Source organism: Mastigoproctus giganteus, chromosome 7 (assembly GCF_048544385.1).
Source record: "Mastigoproctus giganteus isolate SK-2022 chromosome 7, ASM4854438v1, whole genome shotgun sequence".
NCBI classification, from domain to species: Eukaryota; Metazoa; Arthropoda; class Arachnida; order Uropygi; family Thelyphonidae; genus Mastigoproctus; species Mastigoproctus giganteus.
In genome coordinates, this window is record NC_143581.1 from 210,158,236 (window position 1) to 210,176,221 (window position 17,986).

Genomic DNA, 17,986 nt, shown 5'->3' on the forward strand with positions numbered 1-17,986 from the left:
TATAGTGAAATGTGTTCCCCTCAACTGAAATCTTCAATCATATAAAAAACAAATTTCAGAATCTTCCCTTCATTCCTATTTTTTCGTATTACAATGATGAAGGGAAAGCGACCAACGAAAAGTGCAAGTGGTGGTAGTGCCAGGAAACGAAAAAAATGATTTAGAAATAAAGATGAAAATGATTAAAAAGTACGAAGCAGGACCAAGTTTGTCATCTATTGTAAGGGAATTAGGTCTCGCTGCTTCAACAGTGAATACTATTTTAAAGGACAGTGCGCGTATAAAAGAACATGCCAAAGGATCAACGCACTTAAGATCAACAGTGATCACAAAACAGCGTTCAGGTGCTATATCGAAGATGGAAAAGCTATTAATAATATGGATAGAAAATCAGATTCAAAAGCGAGTGCCCCTGAGTCTAATGATCATTCAAGCAAAACCAAGAAGTATTTTTGAAAATATTAAGGATAAATACGGCGAACCCCAATCCAAGTTCATGACAAGCAACGGGTGGTTTAATAGGTTCAAGCATCTCGCTGGTTTCCACAACGTTAAAGTACGCAGTGAAGTCGCCAGTGCCGATTCTGCAGCTGCAGAGAAATTTTGTGATGTGTTGAAAAAAATTATTGATGAAGGCGGCTATTCAACGCAGCAAATTTTTAATGTTGACAAGAGTGCCCTGTATTGGAAAAAAATGCCGGATCGAACGTACATTGCCAAAGAGGAAAATACAATGCCAGGTTTCAAGGCATCAAAGGATGGGGCCACGCTCCTGCTTCGGGCTAAAGCAGCGTGAGATTACAGATTAAAACCACTGCTTGTGTAACATTCTAGAAATCCTCGTGCATTTAAGGGCATCAATAAAGCCAGCCTACCCGTGCATTTCCGATCGAACCAGAGAGCATGGATAACAATATCTCCCTTTGAAGATTGGTTTAAATGCTGCTTCATTCTCGAGGTTTAAAAATATTGTAAAGACAACGACGTTCCTTTCAAGATTTTTCTTCTTTAGATAATGCTCCTGGACATCCTACGCACATCTATATGATTTCAATTTGAATGTGAGTCATATTTGTACCGCCAAACGCGATTTCCCTCATCCAACCTATGGATCAGGGTATTATTTCGAATTTAAAAGCATACTATTTACGCACAACATTTTCTCAGGCATTGTCTGCAGTAGACGATGAGAAAAATCTTACGATAAGAGACTTTTGGAAATCTTACGATATTAATCACACCATCTTAAACATTAATAAGGCCATGGTGGAAATTACTAAAACTTGTTTAAATGGCGCATGGAAGAAAATATGCCAACGGCACGTAAAAGGCTTCGAAGGATTCGAAAAATACGAATCATATGAAGAGGTTACAGGTTGTGAAGGTTGCATAGCTACTTCAGTTGGAGGTTGATGCCAAAGACGTGGAGGAGTTAATAAAGGAAGAAGAGAAGGAATTATCTAACGAAGAACTTATTGACTTTTAGGCAGCGATAGTGAAAGAAAAAAAATGCTGACCAAGCTCAAGATGAACCAAAATGAGGAGCAGAGACGTTTCATCATCAGAGAGATGGCAATGGCATTTCGTGAAATTGCATCGGCAATGGTGAGGTTTGAGAAGATGGATCCTGACAGCGAACGATTCTTAAAATTTAACAGAGGGGTGAATCATATGCTTGCTTGCTACAAAGAAATCTACGATGAAAATAAAAAAGCCACCGTTCAGTCATCCATTAATATGTTCTTTCGTAAGGTTGAGCGGCCGACCCCTTCTAAATCTCCACAGCCCTCAACCTCCGCAGCGACGTACTTATGAGCTGAAGACGTCGATTCTGGCAACGGTGCTAGAGAGGTAAAACTGACTGACGTTTGCCTCTCTCCTCTCTTATTTTGTAATTTTATAAGTTTGAAATTTTTTTTAATTACGCTTTCGTAATTTTTTCTGTGCATGAGATAAAAAATTGAATAAATACAGTAAATAATTCTATTTACATGTTCGTCGAACGTTTCTTTTTAGATTCAATTCGGTGAGCACAGTTGCGAGTGCCGCACAAGCATGGGGGAAATTCCGACTTACGTAGCGTTCCGCGGAACGCAACCATTACGTAAGTCGGGGAGTTCCTGTATTACTATATGAAATTATGTTTCCGCCAATACCTTCATTATATATTTTAGTGTAAATAACTGTATTATACTTTGAGTTTTGAGCTGTACTTCCACATATATATTTTCTTATGTTCTATATATCAATGTTATCTGTTTATTATTATATTGTATTATTACTGTTAAGCTCTGGCCTGCGGGCTGTGAAGGGCAATATTGCAATATTGAATTATATTATCTCTCTATACATTAAAAAAGTTTCCCTCGTAGTGATATTTATTTGAGCCAGTGGGAGAAGGGGGCGAGTCAATTATGTCACTACAACAGCAATTAATTATTAACAACTGCCTCCATAACGTTCACCAACCTCATGCACGTGTTTCCCTGTCTACCATTTGATGTTCCATTGTAACGTTTTTTGTATATTAATGAATATTGTACACATTATTTGTAAATAGTTTAGTATTTTGTAAATATTTTAAATATTTGTATATTTTGTAATTATTTAAGTTAAATATTTTAGCCTTGCTCTTTCGGATGGAACAATATTACTTATCCATTATGGAACCTGGAGCAAAAGGACTTTTCCATAGTGACTTGTAAACTCGGGTAAATAATTACATAATTTACATAATAATGATATTTATTCGACATTGAGAATGCCGCGCAATACAAATGCACAGGTGAATAATTATACAGGTCACTTCCTGATTAGATATCGATTAGTACGTATCGACAGGTGTCTTTTACGTAGAAAAGATTTGACTTACTCCGTTTACGTCTACATTTTACATAGAAAAGCGTGGGCGAGCAAAGCGAGCAGGGGGTGAAAACCCCTGCTCGCTTTGCTCGCTCGCCGCCGCGCACGTTATCGTTATTATTATTATGGCAATATTAGTTATAATTTTTATTAGTTATTATTATTGCAATAAATATTTCTAAATTTCTTTTAAGAAGCCCAAGGAAACAAAAACCTACAGAGATGACCATGTGACATCACCATCATTCATAATACGTGCATACATGTAAAGCTGTAACGTATTCACCTTAGATGATCTACACTGAAAGGACAGAATTCATGGGATACCTAGTTCACGGGCAATGCAATGCTCGTGAACTAGTGGACGAACAACCAGCTTGGGAGGTATAACTTTGAAAGATGGATGATAGTGGGTGCCCGACGCACGGGTCACTCTATCGCGGAGGTGGTACAGAAATTGCACTATCTCCGCTCGACAGTATCAAGGGTGAATCGGGAATACGCCATTTCCGGAATAACATCTCATTGTGGACAGCGCTGTGGGCAAAGACTAGAGGCTTATGAGCGTGACCGTCGACGTCTCTCTCGCATTGTTTCAGCCAACCGGAGAGCGACATTAGCACAAATCCCGACGACTTCAACGAGGGAGGTTCCAGAAACGTCTCCACCAAGACCATCAAGCGATCATTAGTTGCAGTAGGTTATGGGAGCTGCTGACCCACCATAGTCCCATTGTTAACACCACGACACAGGACTCTACGCCTCAACTGGGCGAAAGAACATCGGCACTGGACTTTGGATGATTGGAGACGGGTCTCCTGGTCTGATGAGTCCCATTTCCAGTTATTTCGAGCGGACGGAAAGGTGCGTATCTGGCGGAAACCGCACGAAGCTATGCAACTGTCATAACTGTTCAGGCAGGTGGACGGTCGGTAATGGTCTGGGCCTGTTCAACTGGCACACGGTGTGACTTCTGGTACATCTAGACGCATCTCTGGTTACGTGTCCATCATTGCAGACCATCTGCATCCCTTCATGGTCATCATGCGCCCATAGGCAATGGACTCTTCAGCAGGACAATGTGCCTCCCCACAGAGCCGTGGTAACAAGAACATGGTTCTACGAGCATTCCGCATATGGAATGGCCTCTCCGTTCGCCCGGACATGAAACCTGTGGAGCATCTTTGGGATGCTGTGGAAAGGTCCGTTCGAGCTTTGGATCCTCCACCCAGGAATGCGAAGGAATTATGGACAGCGGTGCTGCAAGCATGGATGAAAATACCTGTGGAACGCTTTTGTGAACTAGTGGACTCAATCCCTCGTCGTGTGACTGCCCTTAGGGTATGCCTGCCCGTTACTAGGTACATATCCCATGATTTCTGTTAACTCAGTGTACTTAATCAACTGGATGGAGTCCTGCCAAGTCTTCTATCCACCTCCTCTTATTAGTAACTTGTGGAATGAAATTTGCATTCTTAATACAGGTGATTATTAGCATTTGTAGAGCGATTACAGTCCTTACCGTTTACTTTACATTTGTTTCTTGTGTTATTTTTGTTGTAGCAAGTGCAGATCTCATGATCCCTGTCCTTTCACATCGTGTGAAAAATATCTGGTTTCGAATTTAAGGGAGGCAAAAAGATCCTTTGTCGGCTTTTTCTATGCCGTGACCAAGTTTAGTCAAGTCTCAGAAAAGTTTTGCAGGATGTTTCCTCTTGGAAATTACTGTTTTTCCGCCTGTAAAACAGACTATTGAATGCACGTAATTTACAGACACATTAACGACTCTTCGTGTCCTTAGTTGCGTTGGCTAAAAAAACATAGCCATTGAACTGAAAATGCAATGCCCTTCAAAATTTATACCGGACGCCCCTGTTTTCATAGTCCATTGGACCGTCCCGGATAAAAAAGTGACTCGGACCGACATGTAAGGAGAATTCATGAGTCACCCAGGGTTGCTCTTCTTGTCGTGGCCCTTAGAGCCGAACTGAATGATTTTGAGAGGCGTATCATTTTTGGATGCCACACTGCTGGTCGTCGGACCGTGCAATTGCTAACAGCCTAGATCATCCAAAGTCGATCATACTGATGTTATGAAATGTGTGACTGTAAGATCACCCTCCTTCATTCCACGTGACCAGAGTATACTCGGATGGGTCGAATTACAATCTCGTCAAACATTCCTGCATTGACTAGGAATTTAAGGCGTCAACAGAAGTAGACCTCTTTTGAACACAATTTATGGACCTTTACAGCATCGCTCACAGGGCCTCTATGAATAAGCTAAACATTACTAGCTGCAGTCTGTGGTCTCGCCTTGCATAATACAACGAAAACGCTTAATTGGTCCTTAGAGCAGTCGAAATATATTTTTTTTAATAATTGAAAACCCCATACACTAGTAGTATTAGAACCTGTAGTACTTAGTACCGTGCATGGGTAAAAGGTTGAGAAGACGAAACAAGATATTTGTTGACATTAGACTTGAACTTCTGTAGATTGTAATTTTCAGGAAATACGTATGAAGGAAGGTTGTTCTAGAAAACGGAAGTTGAAGGAATAAATGAGGAAGAAGGAAAGTTGGTTCTGTGAGTTTGAAGTTGGACAGTAAAAGGATGTTGACTGGTCGCGGCAAGTGTTCGCAGTGGTTTGGAAGAGGTTATGGATGCCACACTGAGTAGGAATTATAGAAGCCAATTCAGAAAAACAGTGCCCATGGAAGTATCTACAGAAACGGCATGCAGCAGAAACAGAACGTCTATGAGACAGAGAGTAGAGAGACACTGTTGGAGATGGGTCATTAATTAACCTAACTGCCCTCTTTTGATTGGAATCGAGAAGCCTGAAAGAGATTTTGGGGGCCCGCCCCAGATGTAGGAACAATATTGCATGGTAGGGCGTTTTTGCGATATGTACAGAGTGAACAGCTGTTTGGAAGAAAAGTAACGAGAGCAAAAGAGAAAACCCAATTTTTTAGATGCAGGGAAAGCAATATTTGTAATTTGCTTATGCTAAGAGAGATTAGAAGTCAAGATAATCAATCCCCAGTAGATATACAGTGGCAGACATGAAAACTGCATCACTTGTGAATTTTGCAAATAATGTGTTTTTCGCTGCATTGTGGGTTGCAGAAATGTTCGAAATGCATTTGTTAGATGGGATATATCTCTGTGAATGAAATCCCATAAAAAGGTTTCACCTGATATACCTAATTGCCATAAATATCTTCCCAAAAGGTAAAATGCATAATTAATAGAAATATGATGTTTGTTTATTTGGTTTTTAGGAGCATTAGCAACTAAGGCCATATTGCTCCAAGGATATGCGGTGGTCATTCTCTGACCTTTCCGCATCCTCTGTATTTGGTAGTCACGGACCCCGGTCTAATCAAGAAGCGTGTGCTACGCACTGCTGCTCCTGGCTACGGAGGCGCCCCTTCAGGAAGACCAGCATTAGTGGAGATGATAGTAGACAGAGAGCCATCTACCATCACCCTCAGTGAGCGATCAGAGAAAAAACTGGATAACCAATTACAAAAAACAGTTAGCAAACATAAGATGGAAGCTTATTTAGAAGACCTTTATGCCAAACACGATCGAAAGCCTTTGAGATGTCAAGAGCAACTGCTTGAGTTTCACCAAACTTTTCCATTAAATTTGTCCATAGACGTGTAATACAGGGTGTCTCAAAAATATTGGTACAAACGTTTAGGGGATGTAGGTTACATCTAAAGGAATGCGAATCGCATAGGATCCCATAACCGGAAATGTCATGGGAAAGTAGTAGCAGAGGCTGTTATTGTTGTTATTTTTGGTTTTTAGGAGCATTAGCAACTAAGGCCATATTGCTCCGATAGCAGAGGCATAAGAAGCAGAAATGACAGAAGACAGTAATTAGTGGCAAACATTTATTTGACATGATATTAACAATGGAGTACGAGATGGATGCATTTCAAGATGTTACAACAGATGCTGGAAGGTTCCACCACGAAAAGTCACCTAAAAAAAAAAAAAAAAAAAAAAAAAGAGACAGAGAGAAAAAAAAAATTAAATAAATAAAATAAAAGAGAGAGATACCCCGCAAGTGCAGGGTAGATACGGCCTGTCAGTAGGAGCCGACAATTTGGTGGAAATCCAGCAGCATGAGTGCTGCTATGTTGGATGGCTAATGTTCGGAAGGTCTAGTCCAGGTGTCTTTGTGGTGTTATGGTGGATGGCTAATGTTCGGGAAGGTCTAGTCCAGGTGTCCTCATTGGGACTCCATTCAGTAAGTCTATGTCGCATCCAGACTGAAGGCTGGTCCAAGTAGTCCATGATAATGAATAGTTGGGAGGTCAAAACCTGGAGTCCAAGATAGGATGGTCAAGTCTAGGGACCGATGTTAGGTCTCTTATTGATGAGATGTGTCACGTCCGGTGGGGATAAGTTGGTTCAGGAGTCAGTGTTGAGGAATTTGTTAGGTATGTGAGGACCCTGTCATTGATTGCCTTCTTCTGTTGTCCCTACCAGTTGACTTCTCGAGATGTGAGGGGTCAAGTTGGGTTCTGTACTCCGGATGGTTTGCTGGTCAAGTTGGTCCAAAGTGTTAGCATCCATGGCTCAGCGATGCGCAGCAACAGTTGGCAGCCATGGTTGTTTTAACCTATTGATTCGGATACTATGGTGGTGGTGGTGGTGGTGGTGGTGGTGATAGCGCTTTCTGCCTGGTGAATAGGTTCATTGCAAATTCAGTGAGGGCTCGGTAAGTTTCTTCATTCTGTAAGGTGAGGTGTTCTTGGTTTTGGTAGTTAAAGCGTAGTTTCGTTATTAGGATAGTCCTTAAGCCCTCGTAGATTTCACAGTTGTGGGCAAGGTGCTCCCACGTCTGATCCTTTCTACAGTGGCAGCAGGGTAAAAAACTACATGACTTCCGAATTCTGTAATTCGGAAGTCATGTAGTTTTTTTTCTGGAAGGAGCCATGTCCAGTGAGAAGGTAGGTAGCATAGAGCCCCGGTGAAAACCAGGCAGGTGTGAGGAGGTAAGAGGCTCTGACGTCTGGGATGAATCTTTTGGTGACAGCACCTTTAGTTGAGGTCTGCCATCTTTCTTGCCAGGTGTCTGTTAGATGTTCATTAAGTCTCTTCTTTTCTGTGTTTCTATTATTTGCAGGGTCACTGGCCTTCTAGACAGTTACCAATAGGTTCGGTCCAAGCGACTGTCTAGCGGCCGGCCTGCACACCTGTACCCTCGAAATGTAAGGAAGATTGGATCTTCCCATGATGTCCATCATAACCTCAAAAGACATAAATTATGCTTCATGATGGAAGACCTTATTCCGATCAGATGGTTGAGTGTGAGATTGGAGGACGATTGGATAACGTCTGTTGCCGGAGTGCATTGTGCCAACAGTGAAGTTCGAATGAGTTTTGTTTATAGTGTGGGTATCTTTCTCATGGTTTCGCCTATAACGTTTGGTGATTGAGCAGGAAACCATGAACGCCGACTTTAATATTTTGGACAATTCCATGCTCTCTACGATGTGGCTGTTCTTCAGTATATGATCATGTTTGTTTCAACAAGATAATGCCCCATGCCACAACGCCGGTTCTTTTCCAGAATGATTCATGGACATGCATGAATGTACAAAAGTTGGATAAAGTGTTAAGGGTCTAACGTAACCGAGGTCCCCCTCAACTCCGCGTTTATGTCATTGCGATGTACATATTGTGGTGAGTTTGCGTAATGTATTACTGGGTTGTGTTGCAACTCTGGCCGTTTAGCCGTTGGGCTCCTAGTGGGACTCTCCGTTGCCCATTCACCGCCCCGAGGAGGCAGGCCAGGCATAGAGAGATCGCAGTATCTGGCAACCCCGGTAACCTAATTTCCTAAGATTTCAGTGGCGAGGCCTAAAAGAAAAAAAAAAAAAAAGGTAGAGGAGGGATTTATTATAGTTACACACAGAGCGTGTAACTATAATAATTAATGAATCCAGAGCGCGTAGGCCTGTTTCGTTAGGTAGAGGAGGGGTTTAGACTGAAGAATGGAGGGAAAGATAGAAATATGGGGATGAAAGGTAAGGCATCCCCAGCGTAATAATGGAGACGAGCTCCATCAGGTGAAAAGGGGAGGGAAAGGGGGGTGCAAAGTGTTCTCGTTGGGATGCAGGTTCCCGTTGGGATGTTTGTATTCTAGGAACAGGAATATGAGAACGCCAGTTGGCGTTATCATATTCCTGTTCCTAGAATACAAGTTCAGAGTCAGTGGTCAATCCAGTAATGTCAGGTTCATCCACTGTATTTTGTCTTCAGAATCCTGTACAGGCGAGCAAGTCATCGCCTTGTTTTGGTCCTTAACAGATGCATCAGGATTTGTCTTCTTATTTGTTAGGTGAGTGGATATGCATGAATGTACAAAATTGATATCGCAAACTGTTTGTAGAATGCAGTTGTCACCTTCCTTCCCACACAGGTGGAAAAGGCCCGGGTTCGAATCCCGTTGATGACGTTAGGAACTTTAATGGGCTTTTTTCACTCCGTGGCTGAGTTAATCGGTATCAGGCGTAGGTATCAAGGTTTTTTCGTCCAGCAAAACAGCCAAATCGACCAGAGAACACACGCAATTTAGAGACACAAATACGGGGAGATGTAATCATTTACGGTGACCCTAATATAATTTGGTTTTGCTGTTTGTAGATGACAGTGGTGATTGTAAGGGCATTCTGCCGATCTGAGGCGATCCAGGGCGCTTTCCCACGACACGTTGTCGAAGGCCTCCTCAATGAACAAGGCCATTTAGTACTTGTAATTGGACATCTCCAGATGCAGGACCAGGTCTGAGAGGGCCTCCTCACAGACCTGGGATAAATCCACATTGTGCAGGCAAGATCATATTCCGAGAAAGAAACAGATTTGTAAAGCGCATAGCTATTAACCGTTCTAGGATTTTTCCCAAATTGGCCAGAAGTGCTATGGGTCTGAAGGATCTCGGCTCTGTAATTGGTTTATTGGGCTTGGCGATGAGACGGTGTAGTGCAGTCTTCCAGATTTGTGGGAAACAAGAGCGAGAGAGACATTTGTTGCATAACAGTAGCAGGAGCTCAGGTTTAATTTTATGTAGTGTAATGATGAAAGCATATTCCACCATGTCTAGTCCTGGGCATTTTTTGATGTTAATCTTAAGAACTAATTCAAGTTCCTGTTTTGTGAATGGGTTAGTTTGCACTGACGTTTGGTATTTTTCATTGTCTCTTCTGGTTGTATTTCGTTCTGGAAGGTCTTCGAGTCGGGTGGGGTTATCATCAGGAAAGAGTTTGTTGAGAATAGCGTTGAGTCAGCCCAGTTAGAGGCTTCCTGCTGACCAGATTTGATGGTTCCAAAGATGTCAGTTGCGAGGGTTTTGTCTCGTGCTAACTTGCATAGTAATCCCCATGGATTCGCATTACCTGATTCATTTACAAAGATGGACCAGGTCTCTTTCTTTCTTTTTGCTACACCGGTCCCTAAAACTTAGGGACTAACACTATTTCTAAAAGTTACAACCACAAAATACAGGGTGATTCGCTACCAGTGCGACAAACTTGCGGAGGTGTAGGGGGCACAAAGACGAATCGGAATCACATAGCATTGCAGGGTCCGAAATGCCTTCGTCATGCGGTAGAGGACGTTGAACGGGAGGTCGCGTGAACAGCGATCCCGCTGGAAGTCAGCATTTGCGAACCGTTTCTGTTGAAGAAACCAAGTAGCAAAAGTCCTCCGGAGTGGATAATCTGCAGGCTCCAATGATTGGACGCGTTTCAGATGGTATGAACTCATTTGGTTTGTTGACAGTATCCTCCATACAGTGGATTGGGAAATACCCAATCGTTGGCCTATCGCTTGAGTACTCGTACTCGGATTGCCTTCTGCAAGACGAAGGACATTCTCCTCATTGTCTTGCGTCCTCGTCGTTCGCTCTCGATTCATGGTACCTCTCGTGAAACAACCAGTCTCACGTAACCTTCTGTGCACACGTGCGAAAATCGTATGATGAGGAGCACGCCTGTGCGGGAAACGTTCCTGGTACAAGCGAAGAGCGGCGCGCCCGTTACAGTCCCCAGCTCCATACGCGGGGTGCATGTCGGCTAGTTCAACGTTCGAATACTCGTCCATCCTACTGCCTCGGGAACCGGTTCGCAAATGCTGACTTCCAGCGGGATCGCTGTTCACGCGACCTCCCGTTCAACGTCCTCTACCGCATGACGAAGGCATTTCGGACCCTGCAATGCTATGTGATTCCGATTCGTCTTTGTGCCCCCTACACCCCCTGCAAGTTTGTCGCACTGGTAGTGAATCACCCTGTATTTACTTAAGGTACTCTTTACTGATGAGAGTAGATTCAGTCTCAGCAGCGATTCTAAACGTCAGCTAATCTGGCGAGAGTTTGGAACACGGTATCATCCCGGAAACATCACTGAAAGGGATCGACATGGCGGTCGAGGCGTTCTCGTTTGGGGAGGCGTTATCTTGGATGGACGTACACAACTCCAGATACTGGAAGGCGGTACTGTAACCGGTGCACGCTACTGTACTGAGGTAACCCTTCCCCATGTGCGTCTGTTCCGAAGTGCCATTGGCCTCGAGTTCGTGTTTATGGATGATAACGCCACACTTCATCACACTGCAGATGTTGATATGCTTTTGGAAAGTGAAGAAATTGTTCGTATGGATTGGCCTGCCTGTTCCGCCGATCTAAATCTCATCTAACACATATGGGACGCTCTGGAGAGGCCCCTAGCGGCACGTCCACACCCATCAGAAAATGTTCACCAGCTGAAGATATCGCTGACAGAGGAATGGACGATGTTACCGCAAGAACTTATCAACAACATTGTTCTAAGTATGGACAGGCGGTGCAAAGCCTGCTTCGACATTAGGGTTGGCCATATCTCCTACTGATTACCACTTTTCTATGTTGCCATTTTTGAATAAAGTCCCTCTGTACCATTTTGTTTCCGTTGGTGTGTCGGTGTTGTTTCCTTCCTCATTTCTGTACCTCACGAGGTTCCTTTGGTATGCTTTTCCCATATCCAGGCCACTCCGATGAGAAGCTACAGGTGAAAATCTGACTGGTCCTTAAATTTTGCACACCAGTGTATTTCCCTGGTATATGTATTTTTCTTATTTACGTAGTCTCTATAGAGCCGGGTGACAACAGGAGCTGGCCAATCTCCGTGGGTGTGATATTGTTTTCGCGCTCTGAGGACATATCTCTCCTTAGATTGGTCAGTTCCGTTGTCCACCAAGCACAGGGTCTGGTGCAAACTCTCTTCTTACTTGCCGACCAGTAGGATACCTTGGTTATGGCGATTTGGATGGTATCTGCCAGTTCTTCAGGCGAGAGCACTGTGAGATGGGAAGAGTCTGATTCCGGAAAGTCCTGTTTAATGGATCCTTCAAATGTTGCCCAATCTACTTTTTCATGGAGAATCGGACAAAGCCAGGCTGTTGTTCATGGAGAGGGACTGGCGGTTAGTTATTAGTAATGTGGAAATATATGACCCGCATTATTATTATTATTATTATGTCTAAGGTGGCACCTAGACTTCCGTCTATCTCCACCTGATAAACTGAATTTGTGCAGAACCTCTGCAAAACAGACCTGTATGGCAGGTCTCTTCGCCACCAGGGAGCAGCTGGCACCTGCGCAGCTTCTCCCTAATAGCCGCCCATAGTCACTTGGTACTCGGCTTGGTCTATTATTTTAACAGTGCCTCATGCACAAAAATCCCGCACCCAACGAAAGTAGTGCTATACCGGTGGGTGCCAGCAATCCCGGTCCCAGGCTGCCCACACCTGAGAGCCGTATGGCTCGGATGGGAAGCGATTTGTCAGAAGACGAAAATCGGAGGAATACCATCCTGACTGCATAACACCGACTGTAAAGGTCCCCGCCGGTGAGATGGTCAGGGGATGCATAACAAGCAAAGGGGTGGGGCTAATTAACTTTATTAACGGAACGGTGAATACAGAAACCTACACTGCTATCTTGGAGGAGTGCCTGAAACCCGTTATTAGGGATCACCACACAGACGTCCAAAACTGTATTTTTCAACAGGACTCAGCACCTTGCCATAGCAAAATTGGTTTAAAAACATACACCAATGTTTTATCTCGTTTTTCTCCCTTAAGGTGCAGTCATACCTCAGAAATGCTGGCATTACTGTGTTGGACTGGCCCGGCAGCAGTCCCTATTGAAACCGTATTGAAACTTGCTGGTACATAATGTCGTCTAAAATTGCTCAGAAGAAACCAACAAGTAAGATTCAGCTGGAGGCAGTAGCGGATTAAGGTCGGTTGAGGCCCCGGGCGCAGACGAAAATATTGGGCCCCTTAAAAAAAGAGAGAGACAGGGAAAATAAAAATACATGTTAACCATTTTTTTAACTAAATAAAAATATTATGTAGTATTAATGTTTTATTTCCAATAAAATTTGAATATAATATATGTATAATATAATTAATAATAGCATAATAATAATCACAAAGTTTTGAACTAATAGTTGAATATATATTAGTTCAACTAATTTGTTGGGGTTTTGCGTATAAAGTTGGGGTTTTGCGTGGGCCCTTCAGAAGGCGGGTCCAGGGCGCGCGCCCGGTGCGCCCGCCGTTAAATCTGCCTCTGCCTGGAGGAGAGCATTGTAAGGCTGTGGTACCACGAAATTGGGCAATCGTATATCCAGAAGTTGATTAACTCTATGCCAGATCGTTGCAAGGCTGTAATTGCAGTCCGCGTAGGAACAACAAAATATTGAGGACTTATTTTGCTGATTTACAGTACATAATACTATTACGTTAACTTGTCATTTCAGTTTGTACACGTAAATGCAATAAAATGTATGTTTGGTTGTCATGATTGCAATTTGCATGATTTCTCATATTTCTATTAATTATGCATTTGACCCTTTGCGATGATATTTATGGCAATTAGGCATATCAGGTGGAGTCTTTTTATGTATATTACAGAGATATATACATGCACCTTTCAGATGATGACCTTGCGGTTAAAGAAGTAACTTTTGAGGCAGTGGTAGAAATTCCAGGTACAGTTAGAGACTCTGGCCCTCTGGAGAACGCCCGGCCACCACACTGTATCGAAAGCTCCTTCGCAGTCAATAAATATTACCAGTACTTAAGTTGTATCCGGCTGTTCTGCCACTTTGAGGGTTTTAGGTAGGGCATCAATTGTGGAGCAACCTGGATTTAATCCAAATTGAAAAGGAGATGCCAAACCATTGGCTTCATATCGGGGTTGGAAGCGGGAGAGCAGCAGTCTCTCAAAAACCTTGCCTAGAATTTGTCTTCGCAGTTCATGTGAGAGAACAGTCTGAACAGAGGCAGTTGATGCACATACCCTTAATTCTCAGTAAATAACAGGAGATTTAAAGTGGTGATTGAAAGGCATGCTGGCTTGGATGCGATGAAGATAAGACTTATTTTGCAGAGTGTCCGGACCTTCGTTGACTATTCCTTACTGGAGGGAACCTGGGGTAAATTTGCTTGTGACTAGATGGTTTCGACGACGCCCTCTGTCTGCGCTGAGGGATTGGGGGTCATGAGATGTGTGAGGCCCAGAATCCGTCTCTACAGCGTCAGTTAACAGCAAATTTCTTTAGGTCGGCATCCATGTTCTGGATTCGTCTGAGCATCTGGTAGGGTAGGAAGCGATCTGATAAGTGGAGGGGTGAGTGAAGATGGCAAATTGTTGAGGTGCCTCTGAGCTGGGCAGGTGGGATCTTCCAACCACAGAGATTCCGGAATGAAGGAGATGTGATGAGACCGGTCAGCATCTTGACCGTGATTACCAGTTTTCTTTCTTCAATGAGAGAGGGCAGTCTGGGAATTCCCAGGGCCACGGCCATTTCAGTCGTGTGACTTTGGGATGGTATCCAGTGTTTGTAGGTTACCCACTTGAGGAGCCAGTATTCCGCTGCCTAGATAGGTTTTCTGTTTGTGGGTGCTGCCGACGCTCAGATTTCTGCTACATAAAGTAGCGGGGGTATATTAACGGGGGGTAACTTCCTTGAATCCAAGGATGCTCTCATAATCATGGCTAAAAGTTTGCTTACCTCTTTTGCTGCCTCCCTTAATATAATTGGATAGATTCCATCCACCCCAGATGCCTTTCTTATGTTTAGCTTCAACAATTTTTCCTCCTCTCCGTTACTCTCAGTTATCACAAAATCATTCAGCTCTCTGTTAGAATGTGATACACCTCCGGCATGAATTGAAGGTGATATTTCTGCAGTTTGGTCCACTAGATTTTCGCGTGCAATACTTTTTGAACCTAGTACAAGGCTGCCTCTGCATGGTCAGTATTTTTTATTATTTTTTATTTTTTGTCCAATGCTGACTCTGTTGTTCATCCCATTCAGATATGAAACATGAAATTTTAGTGTTAACTGTTTGTTATTTAGTTTTTAGGAGCATTAGCAACTAAGGCCATATTGCTCCGGGATATGCGGTGGTCATTCCCTGACCTTTCCGCATCCTCCGTATTTGGTGGTGACGGGCTTCAACCCCGGTCTAATCAAGAAGCGTGTGCTACGCACTGCTGCTCCTTCCCACCTGGCTACGGAGGCGCCTAATGTTAACTGATTGCTGACTTAATAACATATACAGCATTTCCAGTCTCCGCAATATAACAATTTATGTCCTTTGTTATTTAAAAAAAAAATTATGTTTTCATTCGCAATGCCGAATTACCCAATAGGCGTTTTAGGTACTTGCCTTATGGAATCTGCTCAAATTGGCTGATTTATAAAAGCAGTATCAGTAAAAGCAAAATGAATAAATAAATAAAAGCACTGGCTTTTCTTATTCTAGGGAATTGAAATAAAGCTAATACTCTGCATATAATTTCGATGTCTTATTTAACTGGTGAAATTCATTTGGCTCAGGTGCGATCGCTGCTACCTATTTGACATTTGCTCGCGGATGCTCTGGCTTCTACCTGACTGATGCACGGTACAGGTTTATAACGCGCATTTTAATCTCATACAGCCACTGTTTCTCCAAAGTCTAGTCTGCATTGCCTATGGCCTTCCAGACTTGAGGTCTTAATCCGCGAAACAAGACAGAGAAATGTGTTCCTTATGAAGGAGAACGCCTATTCAGGTTAGTTTTTGAAGAATAAACAAATGGTCTCCACTAATTTGGTTCTTATACTGGGACTCCTAAAACAAGTCTAATGACTGCCGTAGGAACTCCAGTTAATATTTAGAAATATTGCTGCAATAGACAAGTGATTCCTCTTGAGAAAAATATGGAATGAATTTTTTTCTTGCAATCGTATACGAAGAAATATTCTTAGAGATACATGTGTGTTTGTTAGGCATTAAAGCACACTAGGCTATGAGGCGTTATTATATTGTATCTGTAAACTGCGTGTATTCTGTGGTCGATTTCTTGTGTGCTGGACGAAAACCCTAGCTTTCGGGAAATGAAACCATGCATCCCTCACCTGAGATCAACTAACTTATCCACTTAACCCGTGAGGGCTATCAAGATAGTAGGTAGTAGTAGTTTGGAGTATTGATTCTAGAAGAATGCCTCTCAAGGTTAGGTGATCTCTGAAAAAGATTAAGTTTAAATCTCTGAAAAAGATTTTGGAACCTAGCTCTCTCAACAAATCATTTTGTTCGTTTTGTGGGAATTGTTTCTTTCTTTTTGTTGAATTGTGTGTTCACTGTCGCCGTATACATTATATTCAGAATCTGGTGATGAAATATTAAGAATTTCTGGTGAAGAAGGTATAGGTAAATCAAGTCCGCGCTCGATGGGTCTTATAGGAGATGGCGGGTTTGGTCACGAAATGTCATTTTTATTTTTTATATTGTAGCCTTGCGCTTTAGATAAGCAAAACTTGCAGCCATCTTGGCGGCTTCTCGGTTCGCTGCAGATCATGGGGGGACCAAAAGAAAGACAGTTTCTTATCTTCAACTGTTCAACCTAAGCTCAACCTAAACAAATGCAGCAAAATGTATCAGGTTTATTTACGTAACTTGTTGTTTCTGTACTGCCCTATAAAAGTTAGAAATACATAAATAAACTAGGTTTTACTTGGATCGTACTGTAGAAACTAAAACAGTACAGAGAATTACAAGAGAACTTCAAAATGGTGATTGTCACTTTATATTAAAAAATACTAACGCCATCTTACACCGTTTATTTTTAAGCCTCTAGTTAAATATAGCATTGTAAACAGGTTTCAAGGAAGTCCCATGGTGTCCTATCGATGATCTATCGAACTTTTGCAAGTAGAGATAGGGACGTGATAATCCCATTATACAAATAAGGCTTTTGTTAGACCACACTTGGAATACTGTGTTCAAGTATGGAGACCGCACCTAAAGAAAGACATCGAGCTTCTTGAAAGGGTGCAAAGACGGGTAACTCGCCTGGTGAGATCGGCAAAAGGGCGTCCTCCTTATGAAGAAAGATTTCGAATTTGTGGGTTGCAGAGTTTGGAAACTCTGAGACACCTTAGAGGAGATTTTATTGAGGTGTTTAAGGCTCTGAGAGGCATCAGTAAAATGAATAAGGACGAAATTTTCAAGATTATAAATGATGCTAGAACTAGGGGACATAAATTCAAGTTACGGGGGGAAACGTTTAGATTGGACTGCAGGAAGTTTTATTTTAGCCAGCGAGTTATAAATTATTGGAATAAGTTGCCTACATGGTTGGTAGAGGCTGACAGTTTGGGGAAATTCAGTCATCTGGATAGTACCTTCGGGTGAGGGAAGCGCATAGGATGATAGGTTTAATTTCCTTTTCTTTTATTAATTATTATTATTTATTATTTTTTTTTATCATTGTTTATTCGGTTTTTTTTTTTTTTTTTTTTTTTTTCGCTTTGCATGGTGCAAGAAAGCCTATGGCTTTCTTGCACCATTTCTAGCCAAAAAAAAAAAAATAGGCTTTCTTGCACCATGCAAAGCCAAAAAAAAAAAGCCAAAGCCTTTCTTGCACCATGCGGCCATTACTAATAATAATACTGTACTAATCTTATTGTACGAGTAAATTTTGGGATATCAGAATGGGCGTGCTAAATTATTTCAGAAGAAAAAAAAATAGTAAGCAACAAAGAGCAATGCTGCAGCAGC